We start from the raw sequence: 27360 nt of genomic DNA, 5'->3' as shown, positions 1-27360 counted from the left end.
CGCTGCCTTTCACGATGACCCCCAGTGTGGCCACGCTGGAGTATTCAAGACTTACTCTCGCCTTTGTCTAAAATACTACTGGCGCGGCATGTATCGGCACGTTCGCCAGTACGTTCGGTCATGCACCATGTGTCAACGACGCAAGACGCCTTCTCACAGCACTGCTGGCCCTTTGCAACCCTTAACCTGCCCAGTAAGACCGATCGCGTCGGAATTGATATTTATGGTTCTCTACTCAACACTCTTAGAGGCAACCGGTGGATTATCGTCGCCATTGATCATTTGACACGTTACGCTGAAACATCTGCGCTGCCTGCTACCACTATGAAAGACGTTGCGTCCTTGCTTCTTCACGTTCTCATTTTGCTACATGGTGCACCTTGTGAATTACTGAGCGACCTTGGACGTGTGTTTCTCTCGAACGCCATCGACGAGCTGCTGAAGGCATGTCGCACTGTCCATAGGAAAACCTCGGCATACCATCATCAAACCAATGGCATGACAGAACGCTTTAATCGTACTCTTGGAAATATGCTTGCCATGTTTGCCTCTGAGGACCACACTAATTTGGACCAAGTGCTCCCTTTTGTCCCGTACGCGTACAACTTTGCGGCACAAACAATCACTGGCTTTTCTCCTCTCTTTCTCCTGTACGGACGTGAGCCATCATGCTCCATGGACACCATTCTCCCTTACAGGCCTGATGTTTCTAAAGCGACGCCTGTTTCTGAAGCAGCTGCTTATGCTGAAGAGTGTCGTCAACTCTCTCGTTCATTTACTGCACAAGACAAATGGCACCAGAAAACTGACCACGATGCCTCTGCGTCTAGTGCCCACTATAACCCAGGAATGTTGGTTTGGCTCTGGGTCCCGTCTACCCCTCCCGGTCTTTCCCCGAAGCTTTCGTCGAAATACCATGGCCCCTACTGTGTGGTGCGACAAACATCTCCTGTCAACTATGAAGTTGAGCCCATTGAGCCACCTTCGGACCATTGCTGCCATGGGCGTGAAACACTACACATATCAGGCTTCAAACCGTGCTATGACCCCCTTGTCGTATCATTTCTCTAGGTCGCCAGGTTGGCTCTTTTCTGCGCGGGGAGTAATTGTACCGGAACATAGTGGCGCCAGCTCTGTGCCAGTGTGAAAGAAGATATTTACATCCATGTGTAGCTTGTGCTTGCCGGGTTCCTGCCTGTACCAGCTTGTTGCGGCTAATGCTTCTCGAATAATAACCTGTGTTTTTATGTAACCTCGCTTGTTGCAGTTTATTTGCATTATAGAAGAAAGATAGGAAGTGTACAGAGATCCATAAGATCCCGCGTTATGTGCAACAGAGATTCAGTTCATGATTCCGCACATGACTCTGTGCAGGTTTCGGCATTATTTACAAAAATGCTTTGGCTTTTATAGCCCGCCGTCACTGCCGTACGAAGAAGGTGGTTATCACTCTTGCCACAAAGCAAGGGACGAAGTCTTTGTGGTCCACCCTCCAGAAAGGGTGCAGATATTGCACCACTCGGCTGGGCGAAACGGTCAAATGTTAACAGGAACGCACCATTTACTTTCCTCCTCCTCTACTAGCTTAAACACTAGCTAAGGAGGAAAGATGTTTGAGGTTCGGAATGGGTCCCCTCGATGACTCGAGTGCACGGTAGCTGCGCGAAGGAAGGGCCGTAGTCCGGTGAAGAGACGCTTTATTGCAGCCTCAGGCGACTGCCCGAGTCCAAGCCCGAACCTCCGCCCACATTTCAAATTCAAACATCCTCTTTTCAACCCTTGGTCGAACAAAGAGTCTTCACAAAAACCAATCACGTGTTGGGACTCGCATCATCACAACCAATCACAGAAACACTTTCATAAAAGGCACTACATTTGTAAAAACCTCGTCACCAAATAAAACACGCAAAGGGATAGGTTCTCCGCATGTGACACTCTCTCCCATGCCAGGTCGTGCTGCCCAACATTACTAGTGCTGCCTCCATCGGATGACTTGCGTGAGCGGCTGTTCTCACGCTCGAGCCCCGTCAGTTCTCTCATTAATTGTTGCTTCCTAGAAGCCTCCTTAAGAGCGGTGGGTACACCGTTGGGCTCCGTGCGCTTACCAGGTGTGCATGCGACAGCGAGGCGCCCCGACATCCCAACAACAGTGGGGCAGATTATGGTTGTTTTCCTGCCGCCACTATGTCTCTGTCAGCCAAGTGCTCGCGTCTCCATGTCATTCTCAATGACACGCGTGCCTGCCAACAATGGCTTAAACTCAGACGGTGGCGCCTGACCTGCCTCATGCCAGACGCTTTTCTGAGTAAGCTTTCCTCTTCTAATCCCGAACGGGGCGACCTTGACTGCTCTGCTTGTGAACCGTGAGAACGAAGAAGTCTATTTTCTTTCCCGCGCTTGGGTCTTCCGCGTTCGCCTTCGCAGAACCGATCAGCTTCCTTAGTTGACGGGTTGGGAACTGGCTATGCGCTCTACATTAGCCGCATTAATTGCGCTGCACCCCACATGCTGGTAATTGGTGCGTCATACTATCTGCACCACACAAAGATGCACCCGGCCCACGACTTGAAGGCACCACAGGGCGAGGAGGTGGAGTCCGGAGAGGGAAAGTTGAGCTCATCCGGGGAGAAGGCCACTAACCCGAACGTCAGCAGCAGTCCATGCTGCTTTCAGCTTCAGGCCATCCAAACGCTCGATCCCCATGAACGGCTTCTTCGACGCGTTCCCACGCTTCCGGGCTGTCGGTATGTTGATATGGCCTCGCGTAGATGACAAAAGCTGAGTCAAGAGGTTGACAATGAGACCCGCCACAGTGGCGCCGTTCCCCTGCTGTTCGAGCCCGTTCAACAAAAGGCTTGTTTCGCGAAGCTTTCGTGGAGACCCGACTGCTTCCTGGAACGTCTACCGGACAGCGTCTTGCAGACTAAGCGCCGATGGGGTCGAAAGCCTTCCTAGTAGACCCGCTTACGCACATTGGCGTCGGCCCAGGTGAATTGCCAGGCCAAACGTAACGGTGTGTGTGCGTTTGTGTGTGTAGATAGAGAGAGAGAAAGGACAGAACAAATAGTTTAGGGATTACACTAAATTCGCAAGCTTCCAATGTGCGATGAGAGAGGCATAATGTGGCGTAATAAAAATGCATACAGAAATAAAGAAAGTTAGGCCCAAGAACAAATGCGCGTTCGTATCATTTCATTTCCTGTGTGTTCCTTCCATCGCGTTGGTTAAGTACGCCACCAAGCTACCAAGCCAAACAAACAACCAGTACTGTTTCAATGATTACCAGTAATGTTCAAATGGCACCTAATTTTGTTTGAATAAAAAATAAGAGCTAAGAATAGTGTAAAATATAACTTCCATTGGCCACATCGGAATGATCAGTTTACGTTTATGCGTACTGCAGGATGAATTATCCCCAAATCGCTCTTCCTCGCAATGGCCTCATAATTTCTTGATTATGTAGCTGCCTTTTACCCATCACTGCTCACAGCCAGATTAGCGATATCTTGGTATGCATTCCGGCACTCCAATAAACATAGTTTGTCCTTCGCATTATATAACTTGTCCCGATTATAAAATGTTGTAGTGTGTGGCAAAGCCAATTATGAGCTTTAGTGACGAACACTGAATTTCATTGCGCTGTAAAATATTCTTTATTATGTTCCTGTTTTTTCTTTCGTCTTGTTTACAATAAAGTTATTCCACCTGGGCAAAGCACTTATTCTACAAACTTGTACATAGCAAAGTATAAGCACTTCAAACACGGCTCAAGCAAACCACGGAAGTAATTCTTTATTCACGAATACTATCGGCGAATACCAATATTAATGATTATTCTACCTTCCAAGGATTGTCTTTTTTACTGCAAGAACTGCATTTCAATTGCACTGCCATTTTTACACCCCGTATTCTGCTTTTTGTTCATGGATTGAACTGATTGGCACCTGAATTAAAGTCATTGGCAATTGTAATAAACACGGTGGCACTTGGAATAAACTCACTGGTATGCAGCCTGATTGATTCGGGCCTTGGAATAAATGTTTGCCACAAAGAATAAATAGCTCGATGCTCAGATTATTTCAATGTTCACAGTATATTTAAGCTGGCACTTGAATTAAAGTGAGCGGTAAAACCTGTAGTTCATGCTAGCATAGGATGTGTTTGTTCTTCAGCACAGTATAAGCTTCATGTGTCCGCCTTACTTTGTTGATCTCTATTAGATCCCCAGGAACACCCTCTAATTCCCCCAACAGACAGCTAGACTAGCCTCACTAGATAGTCTAGCATTAAAGGAAGCTAATATCTGATAAAAGCCTATACACAAAGCGAAAATTTCATTCCCCTAGGCAATGAAATTTAAAGCAACTTTTTGTTTGTTTTTTCAAATCGCATCTCTCCTTAATATTTAAGTTTCGATTCAAAAGGCATGCTATAATGTTTTAAATATAACAAGGTTCACAGTAAGTAATGAAACGTGGTTAAAAGTTAATTTTGCGTGAGGCTGTGTTTTGATACTCCAGTTACAGAATTAAGGCTATGTGAGACCATTGACGTGCCACCTGCATGGAGTTAACTGTTTTGAACACCCATCGCAAGGAGCTTGAATAATGGTTTTGATAGAAGTGTTTCAGTTGTGTATACATGTTCTCCTTCAGGTACCCGGTTGCCGTTCAAGTGGGCTTTTCAAAGCTTTCAATCGCCATGTCTTGCACAAGCTCAATGTTAAAGTGCTTTCACCGGTAAGTTACCTTCAGTTACTATTAGTGGTAAGGCTAGTGTTTGTTAATAAAATTGGTAAGGCTAGGTTTCTTCATAGTCATAATAAGACGTAAAGTATGTCTACAGAAGCAAGGGCACCCATCCTGTTTATGTGTTCCTTTTGAGGTCGGGTTTTTGCTACTCAGCGTGTTAATGTAAACTACATACAATCGAGCCCGCTTATAACGAACCTGAGCGTGACGCGGCATTCGTTCGCTGTATCCCGAAGTTCGTAGTAAATTAAACACAGCTTTTAAAAAAAGTTGTGAGTGAAAACACAAACTCTTTATGCCCCAAAAAGTCCGTGATGTACGTGTTTCGAATTTCAGAAGTGATAAGGGCGGTCTTGAGTTTATTTAAAACGGCAGGGTACTTGTTCGTCGAGACCTGTGGCATAAGCTGCATCAGGCACTGACTCCAAAGTTTCGTCGTTCTCGCAATCCGATTCCTCCAAACTGCGCTCGCTACGTACTTCATTCACAATGCCCTAATCCGTGCAAGGTTCCGCAGTGTCGGCATCATCTTCGGCTGTAATTAAACCATCGCAACAAATGTCTCGCTCTTCTAGGTCGGAGTCGGTGATGCGCTGCCACAAATCGTCACCGCAGGGGTCCTGTTCGGAAGCTTCAGGCTTGGCATCGGGCTCGACGGCAACGAAGTCAGTCTCACGAAAACAGTTTTAGGTGCATGTAGCCATCACCACCGCCCAGGAAATATTCACTTTCTCCACAGATGAATACCGGGTTGCCTGAAGCGGCGAAGTGGCTGCCAGATGGCCAACAGCTATGAGCAAGTGCTCTGCAACGCGGCACCTAACGCGCGGATTACGCTCAAACCAAGCGGTCACACTTTTGACGTTTTCTTGAGCGGCAGGAAAAAAAAGCGTGCTAGTCCTTCCGTCAGCCATTATAAACACACACGCACACCAAGAGCGAGCAAGACGCACACACGCGACACACATGCCAGAACGTGTGGAACAGCTCTGGGCTTGTTTCCAGTCAGAAAACGAAACTAATTCGAGCCAGCGTGGCGGGCGTCGAGTAGTGGGGGAGACGGGCTAAGGGGTTGTGATCAAGAGAAAAGAGTAGACTTGTGAAAGAAGGGCAAAAAGTTGCGATAAAGAGAGGGGAGGATGCGGTGGGAGGGCGACTTTGAAAACCAAAACACACGGGAAGGAGGCAGGTTGGGTAGCTTGCTTGAAAGGTCCGCGAAACTCGCACATAGAAAAACTTGAAAAGAGTGCATGGCCGCCTGAATTGGTGCGCTCGGCGGTGTTCGAAGAATCGGCGGCGGCGGTCAAAAAATCGTTTCGTTGCACCTGCGGGTTTGCGTGGCCTCACGGACTTCGATATTTTGTGATTCGTTCTGCGCAAATTAACAGCGATTTTCGCGATTCCGCACGCGCGCGGAATGCACGCTGAGTTGAGTGCGAAGTGAGCGAGAACAAGTCCTAAACACGAAACGAATTGCAAATGATCAAAGTCGGTGTGGTAGCGTACGCGCATGCACTTGACGCAGACTATCGGACACAGTTGGTTGCCGATGATGTTGCCAAATGGTCTGGTCACTCCAGGCCGCTGACGTGAACGACAGTACCAGCGATCAAAAACGGGGTAGATGGTCGACTGGTCTTCGAAAGGTCGGCGGCAGTGTAAAAACACGTGCCTCGTCTGGTGATGCGGAATGCTCAGACTAGCTGGGGAGACAAAGGATGGAGGGATGCTTAACAAAAGCGGTCGGGGAGAGCGGTAACTAGAGGGGCGTGGAGGCAGGGTCGGTGCTTAGCAATAAGAATGTATGGGCATCTTGCCGATGCTTGATCGGTGGTCGAAATTGGTTTACCAGGAAGTCGGCAGACCGCTGATTCAGTTCGCTGTAACCGATCAGCGGCGCTCGGAGACGTTCGTTCTAAGTGCGATTTTGTGCCATTGAACCAATGTATATTTTCACGGTAACGCGGATATTGTTCGTTTTAAGTGGGGCCGTTATATGTGGGCTTGACTGTAGACAATGCTGCGCACATTGATTGAGTCAAAGTTTTTTTCAAGACAATTTAAAAGGACTGTCTACGACTCAGAAAAATTTTTGGAATTGATGAGAAGATAGTTCATCACATCGGCAGGGACAAACAGGCTTTTGTCCGTAAAAAAGAAGTTATAGTTTTAACTTGATAATGAAAGTCGGCAAAAAATTACTGCCAGCGTCACCCAACAGCAATGTGGTCACCCTACTGGTAGAAGGAGAAATCCTTGCAGGTGCATTTAATTAGCTTGAAGACATAGATGTATAACTTGAAATTATATTTTACACACTCAAAGCAGCTTTACGTCTTACCAGAAACTAATTTTTGCCTTTTTTCTTCCCTTGCGTTCGAACAGACACCCGGTGGCACTGCGAATGGTGTGTTCGCTTGCCTGCATGCCTGCCTGCTAACGACGCAGCAACATGAGCGCGGCGTCCGCCGCCGCTCTTAAGAACAGGAAAAAAGTGTGCATTTTATACAAGACCTATAAGGCATTTGTTCTATTAAAGAACTAAGCTTGGTGAAGCCTGCAAAAACCGTAAGCTGTTGCAATTCTCGACTTTCGTCATCAGCAGAATCGTCATTCCCTCCACCGACCAGTGTTGTGGATATTCATGCAACCGGTGGAAAGAGACCAAACGCGGATCGAAAAATGTGATTGATGCCTTTGATATAGGAATCGGTATAACACACCAAAGTGAAACGGGTCTTCACAGAAGCAGCTCAATGTTCATTGCACATCGATATATAGTGTCTATTGCTGTTTAGTGAGTACAGTACGCTTAGATACTTATGCACCCTTGTTCATACTTCTTGGCACATCTTCTCCAGCACAACAATGAACAAGTCACGACCAGTATACACTTTCAGTAGACAGTGCACTCACCGGAGCATCGCGCTAATCACACTTAAACTACAACGGTTGCAAACAGTGCAAGGGAAATCGAGCGGGTTTTCGCTCAATTGCTTTTTAACTCACAGTGTGCTGATGCAAACAAGTATGACTTGCGGGTTAACGATTGTCCTATGGATATGTGCTTGGCATGCAGCGTTGTGTTGGTGAGCAGTGTCCTGCTTATAGGTCGCTTCGGTGAAAATACGATCATTTCGGTCCTGCATCGTTGTCTGTATAGCAGCCAGTTGGGTCACGATGCGCTCAACTTCACAAACGCGTGAGACAGAGTTCTCAGTTTGTGCCGTCAATACGCGAAGGCCTCCCGCTCTCCCCTGAAATGTCCATCGCTGCACCGAACTCACTTGCGCGACATTCGCCAGTCGAGGTCGTTGTCTTGAAGCAGTGCCCAATGCAAACAGTTCTCATGGTCAGTACCATCGCAATAATATCGGCAGATGGCAAAGATACGCCATGGTTGCATATGGAAGCTAGACCAAACTGCACACGCAAGCACAACGCGAAAGATGAAGCACGTCAAAAATACAGTCAAAAAGGTGAAGCATGTAACTGAGCTGTCACCAAGTCAAATGAACGCATAGAGTGCGTAGCACTTAAAGACAGTGGTTGTGGCCTGCAAAATCAGCCCCAGAAAACTTGTCAGGGAAGATATCGTAGTCAACCCGAAGTGGCACTGGTGGCAGTTGTGACAAAAGCCGGTGTTACGCAGCCTCTGCAGATTTGTATCGAGATTTTGTAGATGTTGTTTTTTTTTGTTTTCCCGATGACTATAATGTCGTCGAGATAAACAATGTATGCACAGTCTCTCCGTGTGCCCAACACTGTGTTCATAGCACGCTGAAATGTGCTTGGGGCAGTTGGCAGACCGAACCGCATTCGGTTAAACACGTACAGGCTAGATGATGTTCAGAACACTGTCTTAAACTTATCTTCTTCGACCACGTTGATCTGTAAATACCCTGCTTTCAAGTCTAGTGAGGGAAAAACCCTCACGTTTTGTACAGCGCCAATAGCATCGTCAATTGGTGTCAGGGGGTACGAGTCTGGTATACCGTGCTTTTTCAGCTTTCGGAAGTTGACACAAAATCAGATATTGCTGTCCTTTTTCGGACCAGGACAACAGATGCTGCCCATGGGCTATAAGATTGTCTGATAATGTTTGCGGCAGGCATTTCCTGCGCCTGCTAGTCAATTACAATCCGCTCTCATTCGGCATATTCACGTAACAGTATGGACAGCGGCAGGTCATTGTCGGTAGTAATATGATGCCAGCACGCTAGTTTCGAAAAGCTGATAAGTAGTATCAGCGAAGAGCGATGCGTGCCACTTGAGTACAGCCGTATGTGCAAGTAGCGTCGTCAGCTCACCTTGAGGTTGAGTGGGAGGCACACTTAAAGCCACAGAATGGAGGTTGATGCTGCTTCTTTCAACCGTGAGCAGCACTTCGCCGGAGAGAATGTAGTTGGCCCCTAAGACCATGTCTCTGGGCAGGTCGTCGAAGATGGGCACCGAGTACAAGAACTTGCATCGGGCCTCGATGTCAGCCACAGGTTCAGGGCACCGACCTGGTAGTACGTTGCCACAAAGGCCCCGCAGTGGTGGCTCAGTCCAGGGATGAAGGTGTTCTGGGGTGTGGCGATGAAGCAATGATTTATGCTGCGCTCGACGACAGCCGTCAGTGCACAAATGCTGTCAGTGTGAACCATGAGGGTGAGCAGTGGGCGTGCTTTAGATTGCATGACTTGAGGTTGGCTTTGTGTGCAGCTTTTATACCCATGCCTGATGCTCCCACACACATAGCATCCACGTCCAGGTGAAGGCGACTTCGTTGGACAAACTGTAGCTGCTCGGCGATGAGACGTGTCCCGCAACCCGATTGTCTGGCGTACGAAAGGGAAGGTTTCGAATGGGTGGGTGTAGGATGACAAGACGGCTGTGTGCGTCGAGTCATGGATCCCGTCGCTGATGTACTGCAGGCTGCAGAGGAGGTTCATTGTATATTGCAGGGGTGTGGAAGTACCAGCGTGTCGTAGATGTGAGTCGCGACATTCTTAGTTGCACCTTGCCGGCTTGACCGCAAACGTTGACATCAGCGTCGCGCTCTATGTTGCCCATGTAGCGTATGCGCTGCTTTGAAAATGATGACATGCTTAGGCAGATCCTCGCAAACGTTCTTCAGCGATGGACTTCTAGATCGTGTCACTCCACAAGTATTTAATGGCAACCGAGTTATCACGCTTACCCAGCTGGTAGGGTCATCTTTAAATACGTGAAAACATGTAATCTAGGTCTTGTTGAACGATCCAAGGGAGGCGTCGCCAAACCCAGATGTCTTGATTTCTTGAGCGATCAAGGAGAAGCTTCGGGTAATGGCCTCACTGCAGTCGTAGTGCGGAGCGGACGTGGAAGCTTGTTTGTACGCGGTCCGTGGTTGAAGGCGAGCCGGAGAGCAGTTGTCCACTTCGAAGTGTAGTAAACGCAGGAATGTCCATGTCAGTAGTTCGCAAGTGCGCTATTGTTAGGGAGAAATGAGACACAATGCTCGAACCCATTTTGGTGGATTGGCCATGAATGCGAGGTTGAGACTTTTAATTTTAGGTATAATAGGAGAATAAAAAATTTTAAAAATGGCAATAGTATGTAATATATTTATTTTAAACTACAAGTATCATGCTTTTGAGCTTGTATTTCATACTGTCGTACTAATTTATTGGAAACAATTTTTGAAAACTTAGGTACTACCTCATTGAAATTTCGAAGAATTCTAAATACCGGATTAAAATGGTACTTGTTGAGTAGTTATAATGAAATTACACATGGTATCAAAGGCATCCCTGTGGCAGTATCCCAAGCCTGAGGCACTGAAGCTTCAAAATATTTTCCTCCGATGAGGTTAAGCCTAATTTAAAAAAGAGTAATGAGAAGTCGTCTTGGAATACGAGAGTATCTTGAACATCGCAAAAAGTAATGCGTAATATTTTCCAGTTCTCCGCAGAATCGGCTGAGGGATGATATCGTCAGAGGAGCCCTGTACAGCTAAAAGTTTGATAGGGGGATGGGGCATCAAAATCTGTGGATCGTCACTTCTGATTGTCGACAATTGCTTCGCTGCAACATCCATGGATATTTTAGATGATTCTATTTCGTACACTTGCTTCCATCCTATCTGTGTGAATAACTAATCTTCTGTACTTGATTGTAGTGAAGTATTCTACCACCGGGGAAACCTGAACTATTGAGAGGTCTAGCCTTAAGCGGGCTAAAGCGCCGGCCATTTAATTTAATGTTAATCCTCAGTGATGTGGGACCCATACTAACTTCAGGCACTTCAGATGAGACGGAACCAAAGATCGTAACATCATTATAGCACGAGAGTTATGAGAAGTTGTAAGAGTTGTGCATACCGAAAACGAATCAGTAATTATTACCGCCTTGTTCTCATTCATCGGAAGTTTTCGCATTGCCATGATGACAGCTCAGCTTCAAAAGCCAGAGCGAAACCGGGTAGCCTCAAGGCAAATTACCAGCCAAGTGGTTGGGAGACTATTCCTATGCCTGCCCTTTTCTCATGCCCGCCTGCCATAAAGCCTCGGTTGTGACCACGTTATTTCGGAGAGCCAAGAACATAAGCTCTAATGACACAGAGCGAAAGAAAGTAGAGGCCCGCGTAATGCGGACTTCAGAAAAATTGGATACCCAAAAAGCTTCCTTCGAGCTGCCACGCAGAGCAACAGAGCATACGAAAAACCCAATCAGCCAGCCCTCCGAAACGCATACCTGTCCCATACGTCCAGGGAACCAGCGAGATGTTGGCACGGGTATTCAAAAAAAAAAGGGGGGGGGGGTTCGCATCGCACACTTCATGTATGCTGGGCCGCCTCCTTCCCCGCCCAAAGGACCTGCCAACGATGGACAGGATCCCCGGTGTAATTTACGAATTTCCGTGTGCTGAGCGCCCTTTTTTGTATATAAGCGATACAAAAAAACCTACCGGAACGACTCGAACAACACGCCAACGACGTGCGGAAACTCTACAAAAAGCGCAGTGCTGTCGCCAAGCATGCGAAGACGTTGGACACCCGATAAATTTCGACACAATGACCATCCTTGAAAGCGAGACTAACGGGAGGAGAAGGTTACTGCTTGAGTCATAGCATATACAGCGAACTTCCCATAACATCAACCGCTCTCTTGGAACCCTTCCCCCAGTGTATACACACGGACTGCGCTCCACGGCAAAACGGGAGATTGAGAGAGGGGTCATGAACCGCCCCGCGAGTGCTTTGAAGACACCGCTGCTACGTAGGCACAGTCGCCTTTGAGGAAGGAACCAAGTCGGTGCCGAAATGTCGTGTTTCTTTACATACTTTTGCTTGGAGTTTAAATTATTTTCCAGTTTTCATACCCAAGCAGACAGACATCTGTCAAATGTTTACATTCACCCCTGGCTCTGCACGCGGTTCGCCAGAAAGCCCTGCCGAGCTTTTTCCGGGTCACAACTAATCACTTGATAGAGTTGAGCTCCAGGTTTCATCTAGCCACCTTACCAGCACTGTGCGCAAGCAAGATCTTGTTAACTGCTGCCATCGCACAAATTCTTGAGGCCAGCTCACCTGAGACCCGCCGTGCGCTCTAGCATTCTCTCACGGAGCTATCGGAGCAACTGGGCTGCTTGGCGTGGGCACACTTGGGAATTTCAACCGCCGTCCTGCCATCGCCGGCTCCACGCATTTTAACATTGACTGATTGATTTGATTGATTTGTAGTGTTTACCTTCCCAAAACCACCATATGATTATGAGAGACTCCGTAGTGGAGGGCTCCGGAAATTTTGACCACCTGGGGTTCTTTAACGTGCACCCAAATCTGAGCACACGGGCCTATAACATTTACGCCTCCATCGGAAATGCAGCCGCCGCAGCCGGGATTCGAACCCGCGACCTGCGGGTCAGCAGCCGAGTACCTTAGCCACTAGACCACCGCGGCAGGGCGCATTTTAACATTGTACTTCAGAATCCAGGAGGACGTCTTTGGGTGGCTCGAGACAGTGGATGCACTTGGCACTCTCCATGCCTGGCTGGAATATCGGAAATAGGCAGTTGCCATCGACAGCCTTCGCAGAGCTGCCAAGGCCTGGCATGGCTACCAGGTTGTGAGGCAGCGATCTTGGTCAGAATAGTGCGCTATAAGTTGACCAGTCTGTTTCGCCCACTTTTCACTAACTGCAACTACGCCTTCACTAACTCATTGTCAATTGCGGACACCAGCTGTGAGATGCACAGCATAGACAGTAGCACTAAGGCCTCTACCACACTTCTCTCCCTCGTTGACAAAGATTGGGCGCATCCCGACGCTACAGCTGCACCATGCACCAGCGTTCTGTCTCACAGATACAGAGTTCCTGAGGGGCAGTGCCATGACTGTACATCTGTGTCTAGTCAACACCTTCGAGTAAGCTTCCCGGAACACCCCACGACAAACACCGAAAAAGGCCGAAAGGCGGGTTTCGCTGCAGAGGACCCAAACTCTCCTTTGTGTCCCACTTTCGAACTTACACTGACCAAATCTGTCTCCAAGTCACAACAGTTGGTGAGCCTGCGTCCAAGCAGGCCAGTGCGAGAGTGCTTGAACGCATCGGCCGACAGTGTGATGGCGTCAGCTCCCTCGCAATAAGCTGGACCGTCACCACAGTCATTGGCCGGGCGTGGGAAGGCTGTCCACATGCAAAGTTACATTTTACCTGACGACAATGTGATCCACAACAAGGCCGCCTCAACAATAGCTTCATATTCAACAATCCCCACATCTTTGCAGTGACCATCCGTCTTGTTCAAGAATTGCTCATTGATGAATGCTGAAAAGATAGTAACATTGCTGCTGACATCGAAGATATATTATGTGCATTTGATGGCAAAGTAGTGTCCATTGAGGATGCAGCCGGGCGGAAGCTTGATTGTCCACCATGGCACTGGCAATGCTGTCCGCCAGGAACCATTCCGCTAACAATGCCTTTTCGGGATACTCAGCATGTGGCCCTGCTAAGACCCTGTCGCTGATACCGACCGCAGTGCTACAGCTAGTGTCACCATTCAGAAAGCTTTTCATCAGGAGGCCATCCAGCATGCAAACGCCAAAGCTGACTGCTTGAGGCATGGTTCGCAGTTAAGTGTGACCAGCCTCCTTGAGGCAGCCAATGTCGCCTGCTAGAGGCATTTCTTCTATCTTTGGTAGTTCAGAGCTCAAGACCTCTGAATGATGCCATCTTTGAAGCGATGGTCAACGCCACCAGAGAGTCAATTTCGGTCGGATTGCATGCTCGCAGCGGAGCCGAGTGTAAGGAAGACTGAGCGGGGCTCGGGCACGGGCTCACGCTCAGCTAGCATGTAGAGAAAAAAGACAAAGAGCAGAATAAGAACAGCCGGCCTACTGAACAGGCGTTGTCTCTTATTGCTCTTCATGAATATATATATATATATATATATATATATATATATATATATATATATATATATATATATATACATATATATATATATGAAAGTAGATGCGCTTTCACATAACAACTGTTTATTGTGCCGACGTTTTGACGAGAACCCCGTCTTTTTCAAGGTATAATACGCACGCAAAAGACGGGGTTCTCGTCGAAACGTCGGCACAATAAACAGTTGTTATGTGAAAGCGCACCTACTTTCATATTTATAACCTTGCGGCAACCGAAGTTATTCTTCTGTATATATATATATATATATTTATATATATATATATATATATATATATATATATATATATATATATATATATATATACATATATTACTACGTGTAGGCTGCCAGAATGCATACTGTCGAGACGCGGGCGTGCGCCCGACGAGAGGGAGGAAGGTGCCTTGGTGCTCGAGCTAGGAGCCACTCTGGCCAGCGCTGCAACTGCTCTTGCAATTATATTTTGTGAATACCACGCACCTCCACCAAATTCGTTACGTGAGTAACGAGTCACTTTTGTTGCAGGCCATTCACAAAATATATTTCAAGAAAGGTTGCAGCGCAGCCAGTCCGGCTCCGAGCTCGAGAAGCAAGCGACTTTTGTCCTCTTTGTCATGTGCACACGCAGGTGCGCGACGACGATATGCATTCCAGCAGCCTGCATGTAGCATGTAGCATGTAACCGCTCTAGCAAATACATTTCGTGAATAGCCTGCAGTGTTAGCCACTCGTTTCTCGCGTATAATATAGCAATGAACTCTAATATCGCTAAGCGTAAGCCATGTACCTCCCTTCCTGGCTTCACTCTTGGCACTTTACAGATGGATGGACGCAAAACTTGATGGTAAGCCCTGAGGTGCATGACTCAACAGGAGAAGGAAAAATAGACTTTATTATTCTGAAAGGGGGAGAAATGGAGAAACCAAGTCTGACGAAGGCTAGGTTGGGGCCCAAGAAGCCGCAACATTACCAGACCAGTCTGCCAGCTTGTCCAGGGTGGCTCAGTGGTTAATTCCTCACTTTCACGACTCTACAGACTTTGGTTGCATTGACATAGTAGCACCCTTGTTAAGATCGTCTCACCTCAAACTACCACCCCCACCTTTTTTCAATACTGTCCCTCTGTCTAGACACGTGGGCGCATTTGCCAGGAAATCGGTCGGCGAAGGTCTGTGAGTGGCCTCTTCTAAGTTCAGTAAACTGCGAGTGGCTGCTGATGCCTTATACTTCGTTTCACAATCTGTTGCCAGGGGAGCCAAAGGTACAGCTCTCTCGTCCAATCAGGACTGTAGAGGCACAGCAAATAGTCCCTAAAATATTTTAGCTGTCCAGTTCTATTTTGCAAGCTATACCCACAGAAGTTAGAAACATCGTTAGGAGTGTTTTTTTAAAAGTGTGTAGAGTGTTTTAATCAACAGAGACTATTAAACCGAAAGCCTGCATTAAGGCATCTTTGCGATGGTTGTTGTGTCGGGGTGATGCGCTGCCTATCAGAAACAAGACGTCATCAGAGTTGGTTGTGTCTGTGCAAGATGTCTGACCATTGAGCCATCCTTCGAATGGGCTTCGTTTTTCTAAGCTGGCAATGCAGGTAGCTTTCAGTGTTTTTGAAGGGCTTTGCGTCAAGTGCGGAGATAGTGCAAGTGTGCATGCACTCATTAAGAGAACTGCAAACTGACCAGAATGAGTGAGCAAATGCTGTATCAGTGGAAAACACAGACGTGGGACGCCAGCAAAGTCCTCCCAGCAAAGAAGCGTTCTAGTGGGAAATGTCGTGATCGGATGAAAAAGTTGTATGATTTTGGCCTCCACCTGTTGCTAAGAGTGGTGCATGGCTTTTCTGAGAAAAGCTAAATGTTTGCTATCGCCAAAGTGGTGCAGTGTTTCAAAGAGGATGAGACGCTACCGACTCTGTCCAGGATGATAGTGCAGATGGTCTGAAAAAAGCTTGCCTTCACAAACCAGAAACGCTCTTGGAACGCCCTTCTAACAGAAGCGACGCAGATTGTCCAGAGTCGCCACCAATATCTGCGCCAAATAGAGGAGCTGTGACGCCAGAGCAGGCCAATCTTTTTCTTTTCCACCGACGAAACGTGGGTCAAGGCCGGTCATACGCATATAGTCGAGTGTGGACTGATGGCACTGTCCTGTCTACGCACAAAGCCCGTTGACCTGGTTTGTCGGCTGGTCCTCGAAACCCCATCTGCAGTGGCACTTATAAAGTGTGGAGTGCATTGCTGAGGTTGCTGATCACCTCGTGTGCATTTACCTCCCAACCACTGCCAGATGGACTCCCGTAAAGCTTGTTTGCAGCTATGTGGAGGACTTCGTAGCAGCAAAAAACAGGACGTTTAAGCTTGAAGATATTGATGCTCTGGTATGGCTAGGAATGAAGCAAGCGACCACTGAGAAGTGAAAATAAAGCTTCTGATTGTTTGAGCCAATCAATCCTTCGTTTGTTGATTCAATGCCTGAATTAGATGTTCGTATGCAAACTGCATAAACAAGTAAAAAAGTGGAACGTGACAAGAACTCACAGGAACCGGTTAGGATAATAAATAGAAGAGAATGTGCCACTTTCATTGCAATGCTGGTCCTTTATTTATTGATATTGTGGGGTTTAACGTCCCAAAACCGCCATATGATTGTGAGAGACGCCATAGTGGAGGGCTCTGGAAATTTCAATCACCTGGGGTTTTTCAACATGCACCTCAATATGAGCACACAGATATAGAGCATTTTTGCCTCCAATGAAAATGCAGCCGCCACAGCCGGGATTCGATCCCGGGACCTGCGAGTCAGCAGTAGAGCACCTTAGCCTCTAAACCACTGTGGTAGGGCAACCCTGGTCATCCGATCTGACAATAAGAAAAACGTATCAAAAAGGTACCAAGTGCCATCTGCCACAAAAATCAAAACGTAATTAGAATAGTACACCCACTGCCACACAGATGGGGCCACCAGTCGAATTAACGGACACAATATGTGCATAGGAACACACTTGTGTAGTGCGCTCTGCCATGATTAGCAGAGAGCGCCCGTACCTTCCACAACACTGCCAAAAGTTTGTGAAACAGAGTATAGCTCGGGAGATCAGGTGTTCCTTAGTCTCGAGCTGAGAGCTGATCAGCCTGCATTTCCACTGCTTCAGGATAGGATCATTTAATTGTTGTCTCTATTCTTCTAAATACAAATGCATATTTTAGTCGGGGATGTCAGGCGTCTGTTGGTGTCTGCACCGTGAGGTCTTATTTCTCTGCTCTCATTTCCTGACCTGTAGCCATAGCTGTGGGTGCTTATGCCTATCCTCGCCCCCCAGAAACCGGAGCAAATGATGCAGATGGAGTAGCAGAGAGTGAGTGGAAAAAACTGCACTCATGCGTGTGAGGGTGCTCGCATCGCGAGAGCTCAGCGGAGCTCCTGGGTGTGGGGAGAGAATGTAGGAGAGGGTAGGTGCAGTGCTTCGCTGCTCCTTCTACCGCAGTTTGCTTTCTCTCCTCTCTGCATCCCAATCTCCCGTTCGCTTGCTCGTACATATTTATAGATGGAGTGAAGTGCATACCTGGTTCTCGAACATTCGCTGGCTGATAAATGTGTAAATAAGTGGTTACGGTACAAATCCTCGTCTCGTCACTAATTTTTCACGCCATAAAAATACTACACTGTGTACTCTCAACGCAAGCACGATTCTCTTCGGCGAGGTGGGGGCAGTTTGTTTTCTTTGCATCTTTTATTCCCTCCGTTGGTCTAACTTGGTGCATACTCGTGCTACTTCTCAAATATAAATCTCAACTTAGTCATGCAAGCCCGAGTACATGTTTTTTACGCATTCTCTCTCCACCTTTTGTTATCCCGAGCCACGGGAAGGTGTGGTTAAAAAAGGCAAATGATCTGCCCACGTGTAAAAATAAAACCGAGGCAAAAGTAAGTGTACAAACGAATGCAATATTAGAGTGGATACTGAAGAGAAATAAACTATTCCTGCTGGTTAATTCCCACTAATATGTAGTAGTGTGTAGCCCATCCTCTGTAATGGCTTATGGTACTGAGGGTACTGTGATAAATACAAAATTTTTATACCTGTGCAGAACGCGCAGCACACTCACAGCAAAAGCTAGAAGAGCGGCCTTTCAGAGCCTTTTCTAAACTCTCTTTGGGATGCTACTGCTGGGTACCCACTATGCCATAAAAATCATAAATTTTGTGTAGTAGGCCAGCACTCACTATGCTATCATTTGTCATTTTTTAGAGAAAAGTGGTATCTGCTACACAGTTGTTAAGAATTCTGGGCAATTTGTTTTATGCATTGGCTAACGAGGATGAAGAAATACACCTTATGTGGGTATGCGCCACAGTTAATAGGTGATCAAGAACAAGTTTTCGGATGGGTTGAAGCATTGGACGGCCCACTAGTTATGCAATTCGTACTCTGTGATGCCTGCCTGTTTCTTTGATGTTCTAAAGCACTTTATTATTCATATTAACAAGATTTTTTTTCTGGCATCAAGCATGCTTAAGGCCAGTTTTAAAACGAGTTCTAAGCACTGGCATTGCTTTGTGGGAGAATACTGGGCTGGCACGCAGTGGACCCGGGTTCGAATGATATTTTGTCATTCGTGTTTTTTATTTACTGCATTTTTTTCGTTTGATACTGATAACGGACACCGGCGGCGGCAGACAACTACAGCGCCGCGTGTGACTCGCATTCTGATCTCATAACAGCTTTCGCTGTAATAAATAAGCACTCTATGCACAGCCTGATCTTTATCTCATGAGCAGCATCATATCTGACACACATAAATACCTTTTAGGGGCAAAGACCCTTCTTGCGGGGGTCTGTCCATCCCTTGTATGTATGTATGTATGTATGTATGTATGTATGTAGGTATGTATGTATGTATGTATGTATGTATGTATGTATGTATGTATGTATGTATGTATGTATGTATGTATGTATGTATGTATGTATGTATGTATGTATGTATTGTGGGAATCGAGAGCGCCCTCCAACCTAGCGCCTCGTTCCCCAGCTGCCGCGCGCGCGCCGACGGCGTAGCCCGGGCGCGCATCAACACCGGCATCCGCCAAGATGGCCGCCAGGGCGCCTCTTGGTCTGGGCCAGTTAATCATGGGCTCCTTCCTGCGCTGGCATGTCTGGGCACGCTACGCTGGCATGCTGCGCGGGTCTACGTCACGACGCAGCGCCATTTCCCTTTGGGCGCGCGTGACATCCTCCTCTCCTACGTGCTTTGTTGCGCCGGACGATTCGCTCGTCGCGGCAGATGCTCTTAGGCCTTCACGAGGGGCTGATGCGCTGCTCAGCAGGCGGCTTCTCGTTCGTGCGTTCGACTTCGGCCCTTGTGCTGGAGTTGTCGCGCCCTAGGCAAGCGTACTTGCTCGGTCTTGCGGAGTTCCCTGTACGGCCTGCAAGCCCGCGAGTGTCGCACTGTGTTGCATCTTGGGTTAATAAACCCGTTGTTCTTGTTTTCCTGCTTCGTGCGTGGTTTCTGCGCCGTGCCGGAGAAATCGACGAACTCGGCCGCAGCGCCTTCACACGCAGTGGCAGTGGAGGACGTCGCATCCCTACACGGTTGCGCTTAGTAGGTAAGCCTAGTGCAAACCTATCTCCACATAACTGGCCAACTTGGTTTTGGCATGGCTTCAGAGCAGAGCCCTTCGAGGCGCTAGTTCCTGCTCGATCCTGTGGCGACGGACTTGATCTCGTTCGAGGCGGACGGCTGCGACAGCACGGGGTACGGCCCGTGCTGTGAGCGTGCAGTACAGCGCCGTGCAGTACAGCGGCATGGCCCTCTCGGCGACCCTCGGCTTTCGTTCACCGGGAGAGATCCCTTTTTCGGGGCCCTCTACAGTGATGTGAGCCACTTGAACGAGGACCACAGTCCTAGCCAAGCCAGTAACGGGCTGTATCAGCTGTTAGAAACTCACGCGCTTACGAACCTGTCCCCGCCACAGTCTCCGCTCGCTGGCCTTTCCCCGTCAGCAGCACGGTTGACAGCTCAAATCGCCGCACCCAGTCCTTCCTACCGGGGCCACTCAGGTGTTGGCGAAAACGCGCTTACTGACCCATCGTGGTCGCAAGGGCGAAGGGTTGACGAAGTTGTTTGCGAGCCTGCTCGCTTAACCGACAACGTCGCCGCGTTCACCGACACTCGCTGGCCTGAGACTCGCGTGGGCGATGCTTTCGAGGGACGTGGGCCACCGTGCTCCGCTGTCGACCCGTTTGCCAGTCGCGTGAAGCCTCAAGCACCAGTAAGAGCGCAAACCCTACCCTCCTCCATGTCGTGTACTGGCCCTTTTCAGTCGGACGCGCATGTTGGGGAACAGGCGCACGCACCTGTTACGGCCGCTCCCGCGCCGGAGCAGTCACCGCTGCACGCAATTGCGGCACAGCTCCTAAACGTTCTGTTGGAAGCGGTGCGCTCACAGTCTTGTGCTTTAAAGGGAGACCCCTAGTCACCTTAGCCAAGCGTTCCGAGTAGCTTAAGGGTACCTCTGCCTGAGTACAGCGGTTATTCGGACCGCATCAGTGCCACAGAGTACCTCGAGGTGCTGCACCGCTATCAGCAGGCTACGCGGCTGAGCGACAGCGTTATGCTAGGCTCCGTTTTGCCCGTGTCGCTGAGAGCCCAAGCGGCGAGGTGGTACCGGCTCGTCGGCCACCAAGCTCGCTCAATAGAGGAGTTTAGGGCGCTCTGCCGTACCGAATTCCTTCCTCCTGAATACGAGCGCCACATGCATCACGAGTTAGAGCTTCGTACACAGCATCCCGACGAATCTATTCTCGAGTACGTTCGGGCTTTACCTCCTTGCCGATCTTATGGCATCAGACTCTGAGAAGGTGGAGCGAGCCATACGCCAGGCTCATCCAACCTTCGCCGCTTACCTTCGGAGCGCCCGTTCTCGTGACCTAAACAAGCTGGCATCCGATGCGAAGCGTATTCAGGGCGACATACTGGCGGCGTGAGCCTATCGCCCGCCACCACCGCCATCTGCGTCTCTCGAGCCTCGTTGCGCGTGGGCTGATCGTGACTCGTCACACTGGGGTTCCCCGAACCGTGAGGTGGCCTCTGCCGCGAGAGACCGAGACGCGCTCGATGTGTCGGACCGCGCTCTGGACCCGTACTTGTACGCCCGGGCGGCCACCGTTGCCCGGCAGCGTGAACAAGAACGGAAACCCCGTCCCGTGCTTCAGTGCACGAGGGGATATCTGATCGTGGAGCCCCCAGTGTGGCTAGCCAAGAAACACGTCGTTGCTCTAAAGGATCGCCAAAATCCCCCCCTGTTGGAGGAAAAGGCGTGGTCTGCTTTCGTTGCCGTGAGCGTGGTCACACCGCGCGTGAGTGCAACGCGCCCCTACCAACACAAGGGCTTGCTTGCCCGTCGGGAAGCGGGGTGAGCCGTCGGTGAGCTCCCCCTTGCTGGCGGCTGCAGTAGTAAAAGAGCACGGGAGTGTAACACAACCTCTGGCACCGATGGCGTGTCGCGCTGGGCATGACATTCCAGCCACGCCGGCGCCATTCATCGCCCTTACGATCGCTGGTCGAGAGTTTGCGGCGTTGGATAGTGGGGCTTCTATCTCGCTGTTCGGCGAAGAGGTTAGGGCTCATTTGCGCGACTGCTCTGTCCGCATTCGAGCTTGCGACACTGCCTTCCACCTCGCCAGCAGGTACCGCCACCTCGTGCAACGCTGCCCGGTTGGTTGTGCGTTGGGAGAATCCTGCACGCTGACAGCGCTTTGTGCATCTCCCTGGTCTTTCCGTGCCTATGATTCTCGGTCGCGACTTTCTCTGTCACCTACAGGTATCGCGATTGACGTCGCAAGCGGAGGCTACAGGGACGGCCCTTTGGCGCCCTACAGTCTTTCGCTGCACCTCCCGTGGTCTCGGCTGCCAGTAAGTCGTCGGATGCCACGAGGAAGAAGAAGGAAAGGAGACCAAGCGTTGCCACCGCGGCCCGCGTCTCCTCCTCCGACGCCAAGACTGGTCCTTTGGCCAGCGCGGCAGAAAACGGTCCGTGCGTACAGCTTTCCCTCGAGCATAATGCTAGCGCGGTGAATGAGGTCTCAGCTATGCTGGTGACCTCCCCGCTAAGCAGCAACTCGAATGGCTCGCTGCCGCCTTTGCCGGACAGCTTGTCGAAACGTGAGAAAGCACGCCTGTCGTCGCTGTTGACACGTTTCAGCGATACGTTCACGGAACGCCCGGGTTGCACCTCTCTGGTGAGGCACCGGATTGAAACAGGTGACGCACAACCGTAGAAATGCAATCCTCGCCCTGTTAGTGCGTGCGGCAAAGAGGAAAGCAATTGACCAGGCACTGGATGAGTTGATGGAAACCAGAGTTGTTCAATGCTCAAACAGTCGTTGGGATTCACGGGTGGTAATGGTCCCCAAAAGAGACGGCTCTCACCGGCTCTGCGTGGACTACTGCCGGCTGAACGAGGTCACGAGAAAGGATGCTTATCCTATGCGTAACGTTGACTCGATTGTGGTTGCTCTAGGTGGTGCTTGCTACTTAAGCACCTTGGATGCTAGCCGCGGTTACCTACAGGTTCAGATTGAGCAGACTGACGCGCAGAAAACTGCGTTCACCTCTCACAGAGATTTGTATGAGTTTACCCACATGCCGTTTGGCTGTTCTGGAACTGCAGCTACGTTCCAGAGATTGATAGACCGCGTTCTAGGGGACGCTAAATGGCAACACGCCATGGCGTACCTCGACGACATCGTCTTCTCACGAACGTTCGAGGAACACCTTCACCACTTGGGGGATGTCCTTGGGAGGTTGCGTGCCGCCGGGTTGACTTTTAACCCGAAGAAAGCTCAAATAGCTGAGACTCGCATCTCACTATTAGGCTTTACCATTCAGAGCGGTCGTGTTCTGCCGTGCGAGGAGAAGGTACGTGCCATTGTGGACTACCCGACGCCGGCAAACATTCAGGGCCTGAAGCGCTTTTTGGGCATGGTGAACTACTATCGACATTTCATCTCAAACTGTGTGGCCCTCCAAGCGCCCTCGACTGCACTCTTGAAAACGTCGGCACGATGGAGCTGGGGGCCAGAACAAGAGCGAGCCTTCAAGGCGCTTTCGGAAGCTGTAGTGGCTACAGCCGAGTTAAAGCTGCCGACCTGAACAGGGAGTTCGTTGTCCAAGCTGACGCGAGCGACCTGGGTCTCTTCAGCACGACGGCGTCCTCCAGCCAGTGGTATTTGCGAGCCGGTCACTTAACGCCGCCGAGCGCAACTATAGCGTCACAGAAAAGGAATGTCTCGCTATAGTTTTTGCTCTCCGGAAGTTCGACTGCTATGTCAACAGCGTGCCATTCATGGTGGAAACAGACCACATGGCACTCACCTGGCTTAAACGCTTGCGCGAGCCCTCGGACCGCCTCACGCCCTGGGCATTGACCTTGCAGCGGTACAACTTTGTTTTGCGCTACCGGAAAAGAAGTTTGAATGTCGTTTCTGACGCTTTGTCGCGTGCCCCCGTTTTGGTGTCTGGCACTCGAGTCTGCCACTCTCGAGAGCAGTCGCATCAAGTAGACACCGGGCCCTCTGGCTCCTAAGGGTCGAAAGGCGCGAACCCCGATGACAAAGTGACTTTCGTGTCAACAGCCTCGGGTGAGGACGCATACCTGGTAGACCCTGTCACGTCCACCGGTATCGTCTTTAGCAGAGAGGAGCTGCTGAAGGCACAGCAGGACAATCCGTTTTGTCAACACATCGTTGATGAGCTCAAAGAGCTGAGCTCTCAAGCGGAGCGGGGCGGCCAAGCCGCCGGGCGCGAACAGACAGCTGGTATTGCTGTCGGCGCCGAGCGCAGTACGCAGGCTGGTATTGCTGCGGGCACATTGGACTCGTACCTGCTTGATGCCGATGGCGTTCTTTTGCGCTACGTCTCATCTGAAGAAGCTCCCCAGGAGTCTTTCAAAGTGCTGATACCCCGCAGTCTAAGGAAAACCATCTTAGGTTATTTCCACGACTCGCGGTTGGCCGTACAACCGAGTGGCCTTAAGACTTTTCAAAAGTTGTATCGCTCCACTACCTCGCCTGGCATGAAGCGCGATGCCCTTCACTACGCCCGCTCATGCCGCATGTGCCAATGCGTGAAGCCTCGCGGGGGCAAGCCTCCCGGGCTCATGCAACCGATCGACAGGCAACAACCTTGGCAGGTCGAGGCCTGTGACATTATGGAACCTTTCCCAAGAAGCCGGAGAGGCCATGTTTTTCTCTTGTCGGCCACAGATCACTTCACGAAGTGGGCCGAACTGTTTCCCTTTCGGAAGTTAACGGCACGCGTAATCTGGGACAAGTTGATTGAGGTCTTTACCCGCTTTGTTTTTCCGGCGGAGTTGATCACGGACAATGCGTCCTATTTCACGGCAAAGGTGTTTGTGGATGCGTGTGCTGCCTTTGGCATTAAGCACCATAAAACAACCATGTATCACCCACAGGCCAACCCGACCGAGCGGATCAACCGGAACCTCAAGCCCTTGCTGACAGCCTTTGCGCAGCAACACAGGAATTGGGAGGCTTGCCTTAACGAGATCGACATCTCCTTGCGGTCTACGGTCAATCGCTCGACAGGGTACACGCCCGCTTTCCTCAACTTGGGTAAAGAGCTGCCTAACCCCATGGACTGCGTCCCTAGGGGCGGCGGCGGGGCAAGTGCCGCGAAGGTCAGTCCGTCTGGCTACGGGGCGAAACTGCGCTCACGGGTGGACGCGGCCCTCGACCTGGCGCGTTCCAACCTACCAAAGCGCAAGCTGGTCAGAAGGCTCAATATGACCGGTCGCATCGGGATGTCCGTTACGATGTCGGCGATCTCGTGCTCAGGTGCAATCACGTCTTGAGTGACGCCGCCAAAGGCATCTCGGCCTCCTTTTCGGCCAAGTGGTTGGGCCCATACCTAGTGCGCACCAAAGTGTCGCCCCTGGTATACAAGCTGGCTGACTCCCAAGAGGAACCAGTTGGCGGTCCAGTTAACGTCTCCGACCTCAAACCTTTCGTTGCCCGCAGCAACGACTGCGGGGAGAGGGAGGCGGTCACCCAACCGCAGGGAAACCGGGATAAGGCTGGTTCTAAACCACGCCACCGGTACAACTTGCGAAAACTCACTTAGGCTGATTTTCGCCTCCGGCATGTAGTGGGACGTTATCCCCTCCATGTAAGGGAGCGTAGGTTTATAGCTGCTGTGCGAGAGCCTATCCAGCAGCAACAGTAACGGCTACCTGGTGAGCTTTCTCCCTGGGAACATCATTACACGCGCTGGGCACGGAATAACCACCCAGTTAGTTCCCAGCGCTCCCGGCTGCTCGAGAGAGAAAAACCCTTTCCCCGGTGGCCCACCCTCTCACTGAGTATCTTCTGCGTAGTCGGCGGGAGAAGGGAAGCGTGCGCCCTATTGGCTGACGGAACCTTCAATCTGACGGAGTAGGCTCCCTTTATTGGGCCAGCCTGTCGCGCCTCCGAGGCCTCCTTTTTAGTTGCGTTTCGGCTTTTCACCGACACCCCAGCTATCGTTATGTCCTCCTCGATGACCCGTTCTTCCAACAAAAAGCCCGGGAGACCAGCTGCGTGCTCGGTTGTTCCGCTGGCACCGGCCGCATCTCTGCCACCTTCGTCGAATGCTCCCCCGGCCCCGGCCAACAAGACACCGCCTCGTCGTGAAGTCGCTACGTGGAGATTTCAACAAGGCACTGAGGCCCCAGTCGCCTTCCTGTCGACTCGACGCTGGTCCAAGCAGCGCAAAGTCTGGGTGAGGGTAGACCCCGAGTGCGTCCCGCGTCCTTTCTGCGGACGCACCCTTTCGGACCTGCTCGACGCTTCCGGAGGTGCCCCAATGCCGCCTGCTTCTGAGGCCTCCTACTGCGACGCTTGTGGTGTCGTGCTGGTGCACGAGGCTACCCACCTCCGTTCGCGGGTTCACCGAGCGAAGTCTGGCAGTGTCTCTGCGATCCTGTCCGCTCCGGCAGTGCCACCAGGCCCTGGCCTTCAACCTGCCCAGTCGACCTACTCCGTTCAGGCGATCGTGGTGGCGCTCACCACGGACTTTTCATTCAAGTCAGCCATCGCTGCTGCGGTGTCTGCCGCCCTCCCGCGGCCCCAGGTTTCTGCTGACACGCCGCCGAACGAAGAAACCGGGGCCCCCGTCGATCTCGTGGACGGCACTGAGTGGCACTGAGCTTTCAGGCCTCCACGAGGGTATGAAGCGTGGAAGCTTGGGCAAGTTGGTAGGACATAACTGAATGCAGAAACAGCGCAACCTAGAAGTAGTTACTTCCTAACTACGGAAGCGAAAAAAAACAAGGACAGAAAAGAGCGCTGCCCTTGTTTCTGTCCTTTTTTTGCTTCCGTAATTACGAAGTAACTACTTCTAGGTTGCGCTGTTCGTGCATCAGTTATCTCCACGAGGGGTTGAAGCGCTGCTCAGCAGGCGGCTTCTCGTTCGTGCGCTCGACTTGGGCCCTTATGCGGGAGTCGTCGCGCCCTAGGCAAGCGTACTTGCTCGGTCTTGCGGAGTTTCCTATACGGCCTGCAAGCCCGTGAGTGTCGCACTGTGCTGCATCTTGGTTTAATAAACTCGTTTTTCTTCTTTTCCTGCCTCTTGGGTGGTTTCTGCGCCGTGCCGAAGAAATCGACGAACCCGGCCGCAGCGTCTTCGCACACAGCGGCAGTGGAGGACGTTGCATCCCTACAAGGTTGCGCTTAGTAGGTAAGCCTAGTGCAAACCTATCTCCACAGTATGTATGTATGTATGTATGTATGTATGTATGTATGTATGTACGTATGTATGTATGTATGTATGTATGTATGTATGTATGTATGCATGCATGCATGTAAGTAGCCACTCACCTAAGGCACATACCCGCTCTAGAGCAGGTACACGCCACAGGGGTTGCAGGATCGGAGATGAGGGTACTGGGAGTGTTCACTAGATCGACGCACGAACGGACGGACAGACAGACTAGCAGACCGAAAGACGGATGAATGGACGTGCGGACGTATGGGCCGATGGACGCACGAGCAAACAGATCGACAGACTCACACAGACAGACGGAAACAGGAACGAACGGATGTACGGAAGAATGGAGAATGGACAGGCGGACGGATGCTTTGCCCCACTCATCATCATTCACTCCGTGAATATGCTGTGATTTTTCGCA

At 50.3% G+C, this 27360-nt stretch overlaps 1 long non-coding RNA gene across 1 annotated transcript in view; it reads left to right on the top strand.

Moving 5' to 3' along the window:
• The window catches only part of LOC142787074 (uncharacterized), a 67148-nt gene that overhangs the window by 20087 nt on the left and 19701 nt on the right, over positions 1-27360 (top strand). Inside the window, exon 2 of the long non-coding RNA XR_012889245.1 lies at positions 4656-4739. This is a non-coding gene — a long non-coding RNA (uncharacterized LOC142787074). The remainder of the gene's footprint in view (positions 1-4655; positions 4740-27360) is intronic.

This window comes from Rhipicephalus microplus, unplaced genomic scaffold (genome assembly GCF_043290135.1).
Source record: "Rhipicephalus microplus isolate Deutch F79 unplaced genomic scaffold, USDA_Rmic scaffold_44, whole genome shotgun sequence".
Taxonomy (NCBI): domain Eukaryota; kingdom Metazoa; phylum Arthropoda; class Arachnida; order Ixodida; family Ixodidae; genus Rhipicephalus; species Rhipicephalus microplus.
This window is presented reverse-complemented; position numbering and strand designations above follow the sequence as displayed.